Genomic DNA, 13,689 nt, shown 5'->3' with positions numbered 1-13,689 from the left:
TCCAAGATGGAGGGGGAAATTAGTAAAGGATAGGAGAATTCTGAGGAAGTCTTTTGACAGCAGCCTTAAGGAAGCCATTAAAAAGATCCTCATTCACACTGTGCCCATGAAGTGGCATTTAAATGACCGGAAGCTGTACTCTATGAGGCTTCTCACTTTCTCCTTTTTTTTCCTATTAGAATCCATAAAGTACAAATGCAAACAAAGGACTGAAGGAGAAGAGCTGTGCAGCTGTAACCTGAGTGAACACATCTGCAAAACGGAGGTAGGGTGAGCACGAGGCCAAAGCTGCTATGGGCTTTTCTTTTGTTAGGCAACTTCAGTCTGAACTGGGTGTGTGTAAGCCAGGAAGTAGCACGTATTGACAGAGATCCCATTTGTCTTACAGTGATGGTTAGGATGCTATGCTGCTGTTTTGGTCACAAGATTTTGACTTAAGGCTCAGTTTCAGTTTTGGAGACACGTAATGTCTGAACGTGTGGCGATGGCATCTACACCACAAATGTTGTTCTGTGTGGCTTTGGTCCTCTCAGCATACTGATTATCTTTGGCAAAGCCTCTCTCTGTTACCTCCTTTGCAAGAAAACATCCGTGACAGCTTTTCAGCCACAGGAATTATCAGTGAAGGTACTCTGTTTAGCACTGGTTGGACGTTCTCAGTGATCTGGACCAGAACCCTTGGTTTGTGATGTGGGATTCTAAAAGAGGATTATGACAAGAGTACAAGCATAGAGCTACCACCCTGCAGTTGCTGAGCAGTGTGTCCCAGTTCTCCCTTCTGGACAGGAACAGAGGCTGCCTGGAACCTCTTTAACACCTTTTCCAAATCTGTTCCACTGGGTTCAGTAAAAAACCCTGTAATTTCCTACAGTTTGTTCTGCATCTGTTCAGGTAGCATTACCACTAACATTTAAACCAGAAATGTCAGCACTCTCATTCAAACAGGCATTTCCTGGAAAAGCCTGATATTTCTCAGTGGAAGTTCTTTCTTCTTTTTCTCCCTTGGGAATGAAATTAACAACACATCCCTGCTGATGAGAGCCTTGAAACCTCCGTTTCCCATGTCCTGTACTGAAGAAGAGCTTTATTTCAGACTCAGCTGATATCAGGTAATATAGAGTAGTGAATCTACAGATTTCTGTATGCTATGTTTACTCTCTCTGCTTACTTACTTGAGGTGAAAAATCAATTGTGGTTATGGAACCAGTAAAACAAGTAATTGTTCTCTCACTTCCAGCATATCTGACAGTCAGCAACACTTGTCAACACCAAACCCATCATCAGAGTTGGTAAATGCTAAATTATTGATTTGGACAAGAATACAGGGCTGTGAGCTCAGACTTTGTCATATTTAATATGAAATACTTAATAATTTGCTATACTTTATTTAATCATTAATTTTGTATCGTATATACATTTTGAGTGTTCATTATGATTTAGGACATGAGAAATACATAACAGTAGGTCCTGGAGCATGCTGTAATCTACTTCTCTTGGTGAGATTTTTCAAGTTTCATAATCTGACACTTTGATTTTAATATGCCTTATGCTTATAATATCAGTTTCCTTTTAGTCCTCTCAAAATTCCAGTTCTTAATCTGAACATTCAGCATGAGAACTTAATGCCCAGACTGGCACGTTTCTGTTGTCCACTAGGATATGTTTGAGCTCTGACCATTACCAGGGTTTTGCCCTATTTTGGCCATTAAATGTGCTTCTTTGTTGTACCTCACTCACTTTCTTTACATCATGTGTAATGCTTAGATGTCTGGCTGAAAGGTGTGGACCCATTTTGAGAATAAAATGTTAAAAGTATTCTGCTCTGTGTACACAGACTGAAGATAGAAACTGACCTTTCATTATGCCACTATTGCTGTACAATCTTCCCTGCAATGTGAAAATGCATTATCATAAGTTTTGGCATATTGCCATACCCTAATAAAATATTTTAGCAAGGACATTTTTTGAGTTAGTGCCAAGTATAGCACTATATTTAAGTGCACAACCTTTATGAATATAATGAGCAGACATTAGCAGTCTCCCAGTGCCTAATTCTTAAATAACTTTTCAGGATATTGAAAAAGTGTATATCAATTAGTCAGTATTACTACCAAAAAGCTAACAATTTTTGCTAAATAGCAACAAAACTTCTAGAAATAGAGTAATTTCACACTGATCTTAAATTTATTTTCATATACCTGGATAAAACAATTAATTTATACAACTGCTCTTTTGCTGCTATCTGTCACATGAAAATAGAGATTAAAGTGGGAAGGTTCTATCTCTACTTCATGTCACCAACATCTGCCTCTGATATCATGGGCATATTAAAATTGGAGGCATTACTTCCAGAGAGTAGCCCTCATATTTTTAAATAAGCAAACTTGATATTAAGCATTGCACCCTCCACACCTGGAACATCTGGAAAAACATGGTCAGGGGGGTGTCTGTTTCTGACGTGTATGCTTCTGTTCATTAATGGTTTGTTGTTGTAAAGTTTTTTTGTATTTCAGTATTAGGAAGAACCTTCATTGTGGTTTAACATGGCAGGTGGCTCAGTAGCATTCAGTTGTTCACTCATTTTCCCCCTTCCTATTGGAATGGGGGGAGAATTTAAAAAGTATATATAAAAAATAAAAAGTAAAATCCAAAGAACTTATGGGTTGAGATAAAAGATAGAGAAAAGTAAAAGGAATGTAGTTATGACTGTATATATATAAATGTATATAACAAGTGATGCACAAGCTTACCATGCCCTGACTGATGCCCAGCTAGCCCTCCAAGCAGCTGAAGAGAGAGAGAGATAAACTCCCATCCCCTCACAACTCCTTTCACACGATATCATATAATATGGAATATCACTTTAGCCAGTTGTCAAGTCAGCTGTTCTGATTCTGTTCCACCCCATAGCTCCTTGGACCCTTCACTGCAAATGGCCTTAGCTCTGTACTGCACTGCTGAGCAGTAACTATAAAAATCTGTGTTATCAACATTTTCTCCTAGAACCACAACACAGATATCATACCAGATATGCTGAAGAAAACAATTCCATACCAGCTGAAACTAAGACAACCTTTTAGAAAAATAGCATTATAAATGCTCTAACAGTAACAGAGTTTATATTCTGCAAGTCTCGGAGTTTTCATTTCAGTATATGTAGGCAAATGGTAATAACTAAAGGAAAAGAGATTTCATTTGCTCTCTGCTGGTTCTGATAGCTCGCCACTGAAAGCTGATTCATACCTAGCAGAGGGAAGTATTTGTAGGTAAGTTATTAAATAATAGTAAACAAAAAGGGAGTTTATGATAGCAGATGTATCACTTAAACTGGTTAATTCTTTCATTTCCACAGTAATAGTTTAAGTTAAAAAGTAAAAGTAAAATAAATGTAAAATGTAAAAACAGCAGAAATAAAGCTGTTAGCAAAATTGTCTTTCATAACTTGTGAAAGGCACAGAAGGTCATAATGCTTTGTCTGGTTGTAGAAGTTATACTACTTGACCTATGCTATGCACCAGATCAAAGGTGTTTTAACATGCCATTTGTACATGAGGACATTGTATTTTGACAAAAACAAAATATTTCTAGAACTGCACTCTTTTGATAATACTTAAGAGAAGGAAAATATATCCTGCTAGTCAAAACTGAATAATTTGAACATTTCAAAATCTCATAATTTTTCCTTACTGAAATTCTTACATTATCAAATTATTTTAAACATTATGTAGCATGCCATAGAATGATTTTGTAATCTGTTATCAACTTTTGAGTATTTTCCCCATTTTTGTCTGTGTGTGTGTGTGTTATAAAATTATTTTCTTCATTCTATTTCACAGATTTTCTTTCAGAATAAAAACTTAGTTTTCAATCAAGTAACTGAATGCTGTTATAGTTACACTGACAGAGCAACCCCACATGGGTTCACTTTAATGCATTTAAAGTGTGCTACATTGGCAGAATTAATATTACATTTTTTTTGGGATCTGAAATAAAAACTGTCTCTTTCTGAGGCTGTTGAGAACTTAGACAGAATTTGTGGTAGTTCATTGCTGTTGTTCAGGTTGCTATATGAGTCACCGCTGAGGAGATTCTGTATTCTAAATATGTAGCAAACTGTGGTAATTTTATTACTTAGAATTTAATTTATTACAAGACTGATATTACATTTACAAAATGATGCCCTTTTGTTTGGTTTGCTACAGGTAGGAAATACAGCAGCTGCAGCCAAATGCTTTTAGTCAAAACCAAACGTGCTCTTTTTGAATACTCCATCATCCAGACATGGAAAAAATAGAGCTTGATATTATGAATTCTTGCTCCAGGAGAACTCAGTGATTGCTCTTTAGAGCAACTTCAGCATGTCTCATCATTTAAGGCCCAATGCAAAACTTCTAGAATTCAGTAGGAGTACCTATGTGGGCTTCCATAGACTTTGGATCAGGGTGTGAAAAGAAGCTCCAGGTCTCATTATTTAGTAAGAAATAGTGGAATTTGTTTCAAAAGGTGAAACAGATATTGATCTGTTGTGTGAAACTCTTTTACATGGTCTTCTAAACACTTGGACTATGCCCTGGAATTGTTGTTCATGGTTCTTTCTTAATATTCAAGTCACACTGACTGACCAAGTTTGAACCTAATAATCTGAAATTTTATAGCCTGGAAATTTTGGCTAAACTTCTCAACCTTATTTCATGCCTAGATACTCAGTGCATACTGTGGTAGTGTATGTTTGTTTAGCAGCATATTCTACTAGGTGTCAATGAAAAAGGTTTGTATGGATTAACACAAAGAAAACATTGATTCAGAATCGGTCTGTAGTGGCATTAGTATAAACACCTTGTTGCCTTGCCTCAACACTTCTCTGCAATATATGTACAAACGTAACTGCCATCTTTAAGGCAAGAAGTAGAAGCTAGACTGGACCTGGGATTCTCTTGTCCTAGCAAAGGGACAAAAGTGGTAGAGATGCCTCAAGAACAAGAGGAAACTTGATTTTTTTTAATATATATATATATATTATATATATTTATATTATATATATATTATATATATTATATTATATATATATATATATATATATATATAAATGGGTGTGCTGGCTTGAAGGCTGCTGGGATTAAATACCTAGTACACAGTCTAACCCTCACCTCAGTCTCAGAAGGGATAGTAGCAGCAACAGACCTGTTTTTCCAAAAAATGCTGCAAACACAGGTGATGTTTATAGCGTGTCAATCACTGTCTACTCATCTGCCATCAGATGTAGCCACTGTCTCTGCCTAAAGTTCACTTTATTTTTGGTCGTTTGCCTGTTTAAGAGACATATTCAACACTCCTTTAAATGCTGGCAAAATTAGCCATGACTACAAAGACTTGTGGCTTTGAAAGACTTAAATTCTGGGGATTGACTATGGAAACTTCCATCATTCAAACAGCCAAAAAAAAAAAAAAAAAAAAGTACTTTATGTAGCCAGTATAGTATATATATAGTATATAGTATTTTAGTGTATTTTGGCAGTTCTATCAGATGGTCAAAACTGTTATTGTAAAGAGCTGTCAAGTATAGTAAAAGCTTTCCTTTTTTTTTTTTTTTTTTTTTTTTCAGTCATTGCATGTGAAAGGAATAGAACAATAAACTCTAATTCTGATTTTTTGTCCCTGATGCAGTAATTCAGTAAACTAAAACTGAAATTTGACATTTGTTGAATTTTAAGACCAGCAACAGTCAGCCACGGGGAGAAAACTATATGTTTTTTTGTTTCTGACTTGCATTCCTAATCCCTATAAAATGTCAAATTGAAGGTGACAACGAGCAAGTCTCCTGTGAAAGAGTGTAACAAGGTATGCTCCTGCCACTTGACTTGCAGACACTTGCAGAGCATCATTTTTGCTGACAGTAGAAAGATAGTGTTTTCATGACAAGCACCTAAATACGTAAAATGAATTTTGGTGACATTTACTGACCAGATCCCAACTTTGTATCTTCTACTCAAGTGCACAATATTCTTTTACTGATTTCCCATTCCAAGGCAATATGCAGTACAGATTCAATGAAGCATGCTATTTGGGGAACGTTTTACAGACTGACTCTCTCAAGAGTAGCTGCCATATAGCTTGTGGTTCACTGCTTAGTTATATAATACACACTGTACTTGGACAAGGAAAAAAGAGAAAAACACAACTAGCTTGTAACCTTTCACATGGTCTTATTGTTATTATTGTTTGAGGCAAAACAGCTTGATTGCTGTTGTTCTGACAATTAATCTGTTTCTAAAATAACAAACTACACAAACAAAAATGAAGCACAGTCACAAGACTGATGTGGGTTATGGAGTTCTTATGATCTAATGGATGCTAATCTGTTCTGAAGGCAAGATAGAGCACTTTACTTAGCTTGTACTTAGTCCTACCTTCTGTTTTCTCAATTTGAAAGTTCTCCTCTGTCATGATTTCTTCTTTCCAAATATTTTTTTAGCTTTTTTGTTTTGTCCTTTTTGCACGTTCTGTGTTTTGCAAGGACAATCTACTTTCAACGACACGATTTATTTGCATGTTAGTGGCCATTTGTGAAATGGTTGATTTGATAAATGCTGCTCTAAATGCTTTTTCAACTTTCTCCTGTGAGAACTCTTAATTTTTCACAAAAGGAGGACATTACAAAACCGGCATTTTTATTTTATTTTATTTTATTTTATTTTATTTTATTTTATTTTATTTTATTTTATTTTATTTTATTTTATTTTATTTTATTTTATTTTTTCCCTCTAAGTTTGATCCTAGTTTTCTGCTTAGAAACCTATTTCAAGAAAGGCAAACTGTTTCCACAGGAAATCACATTTTCAAAAACATAGCTACACATCAGGAAAGGTTTGGATGGAAAATATTTATTCCAGTTTCATTCCTTTTTGCACTAATAGCTGACTTAAATGCACAAAACCTTGAATGACTTCCATTTAGATCCATGGGCATTAAAGATTAGAAGTGTGTTCTTCCCAAACAGTTACTGTATTAGTAACTGCCTGATCAACACTGAGCCCCCAAGAAAACAAAAACAAAAACAACAACAACAAAAAGTAAGGGAGAACAAATTTAAGGGCACATACCTTTTTCCTGTTCATATCATCATCCTTAACAATATCCTTAATTTTTAAGTTTTATTTATAATCCTTTAATAAATTGAATTTATGTAAAAACTATTATTTTACAGTTAAAAATATTATAGTTATCTGAAACTAAGCAATAACTTTAATTCTCTGTAGCTGTAGTCCATTGTGAAGTTTTGTGCACACACCTCACTTTGTACTCTTCAGTAGTTAGGAATAATGTAAGACATGCACTTCTTTTAAACCCATTTTTAATTGAAGGTCACTGATGACTAATGTTATGTTCATTATTGTGGTGGAATATCTTCAAAATATCTTATGCCTCTCATAAGTTTATTACTGGAATATAAAAAATGAGATTAATATGGAGTAAATGACAAGCAAGGCTTGAAGACTTCAGTAAACAGTTGCACAGTGTTTGGGGGTACATGCTTGTAGTTCTAAATGTAGAGATTTTACCTAAGCACTGTGTGGTTTGTTAAAACAAAAGAAAACAAAACAATAAAACAACAATAATGTATGTCCATGTGACTGATCACAGAATCACAAGGTTGGAAAGGACCTACAAGATCACCTTGTCCAACCATCCTCCCACTACCATAGCTACAGAAAACCACTAAACCATATCTTGGAGCTCCTCATCCAGACACCTCTTGAACACTGCAAGGGACTGCAGCTCCACCATCCAGTGCCTGACCACTCTCTGAGAGAAAAAGTTCCTTCTTATGACTAGTTTAAACCTCTTCAATAAGGTCCTATAGTGGAATATGACTCAGAAAAGACAGAGAAGGGTAATGTGCCCATAAAGCTCAGTGAATATAATAGTGTGAAACTGACCACAGCTATTGCAAAGAAAGCTAGCTGGTCAGAGAGCATTGGACTTTAACAGTTCAAAATATTCAAAACTTGAGTAAAATAAATCCTATGGCAGGCATTACAAAGGAGTGAGAATGTTTCAGAGAAAAATTGCTGAAATAAAACATCAGAGGAGACATGAAAAAGATTGTCTAAGAATAGTTTGTCAGACCTCTTGTACAATTTGCATGTGGGTGTGCTGCTGCTAAAATAAACAGTCTTCTAGTTCTACCTGGCAACATCCAAGCACTTACAGAATTTACTAAATATGTCCATTTAGCCCCCCAGATGAAGCATAAGCTGAAACCATGAGAGTAGCACTTGAAAATGAATGAGTGAACAAGTAATGAGCAACCATAACAAATACTGTTGTGAAAAAATCCTCATTTGGTCAGTTATTTTCAAGGGCTCTATTTTTTAATACTTTTGGTTTCTCCTCCCAGTATACACTGGGAAGTTTCTCCTAAGTCAAAAGTATTAGTTCAGAGCCAGTTGAGCAAACCACTTCAGCATAAATTAAAATACTCTCTTTCCACTAACCTTAAGATTCTTTTCAAGTCTGTAGCCCTGAAAAGTCAGTAAAAACTGAGAATAAAATTACTTTTCAGAAATAAGAGAAAAACTATACTGGGGATTACTGTATAATCTGAAAGCGGAAAATCTATTTTTTTTGCTTCACTTTTTAACATTTCAGTTTGAAGGTTAAAAATAAAATCTCTATATTCTAAAAAAACACCTACAAGGAACAGAGAAAAAGGAGAGAGCAGAAAGTACTGCTACTAATGCCAGTAAATCAGAATTGTTATACTTTTCTGTTCCTGTGTATTTTTATTCTTTTTCAGATACCAATTTCTGCATTTTTCCAGAGATTCTTATTTACTAACCAAAGGTGAGGCAGAGAAATGGGGATTGGAACCAATTGATTTTTAAATTCCCTTCCAGTCCAATCCATTCTATGATTCTACAGTTCTAAATGTCTTTTCTTGATAAATGTCCCTGACAAATTTTATGGTGTTGTTTGTGAGTGGATGAGTCAGTCAGACTGCATCCCTCTGACAAATACAGGGTAGGACCACAGTGTGAGATAGAGTTGTTGGGCATATTTTTCATGTTAGTAAGAAGCAGTTTCACTGAGCAGAGCTGTTTGAACATGATTTTGAACCCAAAGGAACAAGCTTTACTGAGAGGTAGTGTGTTATTTTGAGTGCTGTAGTGTTTTAATGTGCTCTGGGACTGTAATCTCATATCAAAGTGGAGCAGAAAGGGTGGATGACCATCCACATGCTTAAGAGATTGCTCTATGGCATTATCCAGCCTTCTGCTAATAGATACATTTGCTCTAGTGATAATAAGAGTGATTAATCTTCGTGTTGGATTGCTATGGCATGTCTCTGCCTTTAATTTGCACAAACTTTAAGACAGTCCTTCTGAAGAATACTAGTCAGTGATCATTCAGTGCTTGCCAGAATTGGCACACAAGTCATCCCGTGAGTTGAGGGATTTTGCTAAGCCTGGGCCTCAAGAGCCATGAGATTGGCAGGAAAAGTAGCTACTGATGTATGAAATTCCATGGCTTGTGCAGCCAGTAAACATCAAAATCATGTCTCATGACTGACAGAGAAGAAATACCAAGTCCTGTACAGGATAACAAAGGGTAGGCACCATCTGCTACTCTGTGGAGTAGAATTATAAAATATGTCAGTCACACCATTGCTGAGAAAAGCAGAGAAAATGCTGCACGTTGCTGCATCTGCTATCATAGGTACAACTTACAAGGTAGAAAAATATGCCTGACATCATAGTGCAGAAAAGCCGATGATGGTGTCAACTTCTGTATGTGCAGAAAATAAGGCAGTTTAAAAGGATTGGTATTTGCAGTTCATAGTTGCGTGTAACACACGGGTGAGAATTCTCATGGTGATCGTGAATAATTGCTCTATTTTACTGTTTTAGTAAGCTCTGTATCATTGATGTTTTACTGTAGAAATAATACTGAAATAACTGAAAGATATAGACGTCAAAACATGTTTGAATCTGAAAGGTCTGCCCTGAAAGTAATGCCTCCTATTTTATTATGTTGCCCCACAATGTCAGAGGCAGATGTTGTTGGGATAACAGTAAAGGCTGAACCTTCCCACCAATATTCCATTATATTTTGTTGCCATGTGACAGATGGCAGCTGAGGAGAAGTTTGACAAAATGGTTGTCTGACCTGGAAGTACAAATACAGCAAAGGGATGTCGCTGAATTTTTCTATGCGGATAAAATGACACCCACTGAAATTCATTAACAGTCGCTGAATGTTAATGGAGATCAACCAGTAGATGTGAGCACAGTGAGGTGGTGAGTGGTGCATTTCAGCAATGATGCTGTCATAGCAGCCATGAAATTGTGGTCTCCTCCACTGGTGAGGATTTTTATGAATGTGGCATGAAGGTTCTACTTCATCACGGGTGAAAATGCATAGCTAGCAGTGCTGTCAATGATGAAAAATACTGTTCTGCAGCTGAGGGCCTCTGCTCTATCAAATGATGTTATTATGCTCTTTGTATCTGTTGTAGTTTCTACAGAAGCAAACATCCTGCATTACTTTTAGAGCAACTTATGTAACTGTGGTTGTTTTTGTTTTCTTTTCTTGTAGATTACTGCCCTTTGAGAGATGCAGTTTGGACTACTGATTAAAAATTCTTTGGGTATGCTCTGCTATCATATGTTCCAGCCTCCTACTACATGTATCCATTAAAAAAGGAGCTGGTTATTAAATATTTGAGTTTCCAGAAATGACATTTCACTTATCACTCTGAAGAATGTGGGTTATCTTCTTTCTTCATTTCTTAGTGAATAACAAAAATCTACAAGAATTTAAAAGAATAGCATCATTCTCATATTTGACCCTCACAAAGAATTTAATTTGTACTGTAGGGTTTATACTTTTTGGAATATAAAATGAATAAAAGGACAAAAGTGGTTTTTTTTTCCGTTTTTTTTTTTTCTTTTTTTTTTTTTCCTTCTGACACTTTATATTCTTCCATTCACATGTTTAGGGGACCCTAATCAAAGAACACTTCCCTGATAAATCCCAGTTCCTAATGGTACTTTCAGATCATCTATCATTTCTGAAAGATTTAATTACATGTAAATCCATGGCAAAAGGCCTGATGATTAAATTCTGGCTCTGCATTGCTGTTTATTGCCATTTACACTGATGTAATGTGTCTGAGCTCAGACAAGTTGCAGTCCATTTTTCACTTATCTAAGCCACAAACAGACCCACAACCATCTGATTTATTAAAGAGTGGGTAACAAAGATGTGATTAGCAATGATGTAATGGATTTGATTTCCCCTCTCCTGCCCCTGCCTTTTTCCTTTCAGTACTCCTTCTTATTTTACTGCAATAATAGTTATATAGCTCTGTAGATTTTGGATTCTGTATATACTTTCTAAAAAATCAGCATATATATAAAACCACATGCAGAATCTTAAGAGTTAGATTTGCACTGAGTTAAGACAGAGTTGTCATTTGTATACCTTTATAGATTTACTTTTTCATTTCAGAACAACCATGGACAACTGTTAAAATATTATAAGGTATCACAGACTCACAGAATCATTAAGGTTGGGAAAGGCCACTAGGATAATCTAGTCCAACCATCAGGACATCTCTACCATGCACAATAACTACATCTCTTAGTGCCACACCTACACATTTCTTGTACATTTTCAGAAATGATAACTCTATCACCATCCTGGGTAGCCTTTTCCAATGCCTCACTACTGTTTATGAGAATAAATTTTTCCAAATATCCAGCCTGAAGCTCCCCTGGAACAGGTTAACTGGCCTTGGACACCAGTAACTCTAATCGTCTGTTCCTTTAATTAATTCTTGCTTTTAATTGCAAAGAATTTTTTTCTCCAGCATATTAAGTACTCATCTATCTTAACGTTCTTGATAAATCTGGTAATTTCAGTCCTTATGATAAAATTCTAAGCTTATTCAATCTTGCTTTGTTTCGAAAATTTAAGGGAAAGTTTACTATGAAAATGGTTTAAAAAAATAACACTATCTATTCAGTGTTTAAAATGTTATTCATAATGACTGAAGAGTCCTTCCTTTAGTTTTTCAACAATGTTTCAATGTTACAAATGTTTCTGATGAAAATTTATTTCTTATTTTCTAGTGAAAACAAGAATTCTTTTCACAACAGAAATACAAGAGATAAATGAAAACAGTAAAAATGAAAGCATGATGTTTGATGTTTTGTGTTGCAAAAGCCTAAGTACATTATACTCTCAAATATTAAGGATAAAAGGCTTTTGCAACACAAAACGCTGATACCAAGACAGAGGCATCATATTTAGTGCCTCAATATTATGAAAATATGAAGCCATCAGATTATACAATGCTTATAATAACACTGCATACTTATTATTCTAGAATTGTTATATTAATAAATATGAAATGTATTTATTTCTACTATTGCATTAAATTTCTATATGCTATATATCAAATCACAGTTTTGATACTGTTATGAGGAACAAGGAATAAGAAATTGTTGTTTGTTTTATAAACTGCAATTGTCTTATTTTGTGTTGCTGACTACCTAAATTGCTGTACCTGATGGGAAACTCTAGCACTGCCTCCATGTAGGCAAATTCACTAATGGAGTTTTCTGGATTCAACGCTATCCTTCTAATGCAGGCTAATTTCCATTAACACCATTCATAAGCACTTCCAAAACTACTTACTTTTTTCTGAATATTGTCAGTTGTTTGTGATATGTTCAATGCTGCAGTAGCAGTACATAATTAGGGGAACTGAAAGCAGAGATGTAATTTATCCTCCACTATCTATGATGAGCCAAGGCTAGGCTTAATATTGAGACACTGCTATTTGATTAACAATTTATAATATTGTGCCACTATAAGAATATATCTATATGTATCATGTATATGCATGCAACAAGCATATATATACACAAACAAACACACACACATATAAGTTGCTTCAAAATTAATGCCTCCTTTCCATGGAAGCTACAACAGATACAAAGAACACAATAATGCTATTTGATAAAACAAATAGCTACAAAACACTGTTTTTCCACACAGTCATCACCATTAGCTATGCACCAGTGATGAACAAAAGCCTGCATGCTGTTCTCGTAAAAATTTGCACCAGCAGAGGTGACCCTCTGTCACGTCACCACTGCTGAAATGCATCACACACCACCTCACTATGCTCACATCCACTGGTTGGTCTCCATTGATGTTCAGAAAGCATTGATGAATGTTGATGGGTGCCATTTTTCCACATGGAGGAATTCAATCACACCTCTTTGCTTCAGATGCACTTCAGATGCAATGGAATACTATTGGGAAGGTTCAACCTCTGCTGCCATATCACCAGCATTTGCCTCAGACGTTGTGAACCAACATAATAAAATAGGAGACATTACTTTCAGAGCAGCCCTTGTATGTTTATTTATCTGTCATAAGAGATTGATCTTTGTGAGATGCCAACCTAGAAAGAAAAAAAAAAAAAAAAAAAAAAAAAAAANAAAAAAAAAAAAAAAAAAAAAGAAAAGAAAAAGAAAAAAAGAAAAAAAGAAAAGAAAAAAAAGAGAAAAAAAGAAAAAAAGAAAAAAACACATTCACTTCCCTTCAATATTTTTTCTACAATATCTGTTTTATTTTCCATCCTCATTTTGCTGAAAATCCTTATGAGTTAAATTC

General features: G+C 35.3%; 1 long non-coding RNA gene across 1 annotated transcript; it reads left to right on the top strand.

Annotated features, from left to right (window-relative positions):
* The first annotated feature begins 940 nt into the window (after positions 1-940).
* On the top strand, positions 941-10,922 carry LOC107309984. Its single transcript, XR_001553414.2, has 2 exons — positions 941-1,109; positions 10,597-10,922. It is a non-coding gene; the product is annotated as an uncharacterized LOC107309984 (long non-coding RNA).
* The last annotated feature ends 2,767 nt before the right edge of the window (positions 10,923-13,689 follow it).

This window comes from Coturnix japonica, chromosome 2, assembly GCF_001577835.2.
Source record: "Coturnix japonica isolate 7356 chromosome 2, Coturnix japonica 2.1, whole genome shotgun sequence".
Lineage (NCBI taxonomy): Eukaryota > Metazoa > Chordata > Aves > Galliformes > Phasianidae > Coturnix > Coturnix japonica.
Note: the sequence above shows the minus strand (reverse complement) of the source record. Positions and strands in the feature narration are given on the sequence as shown.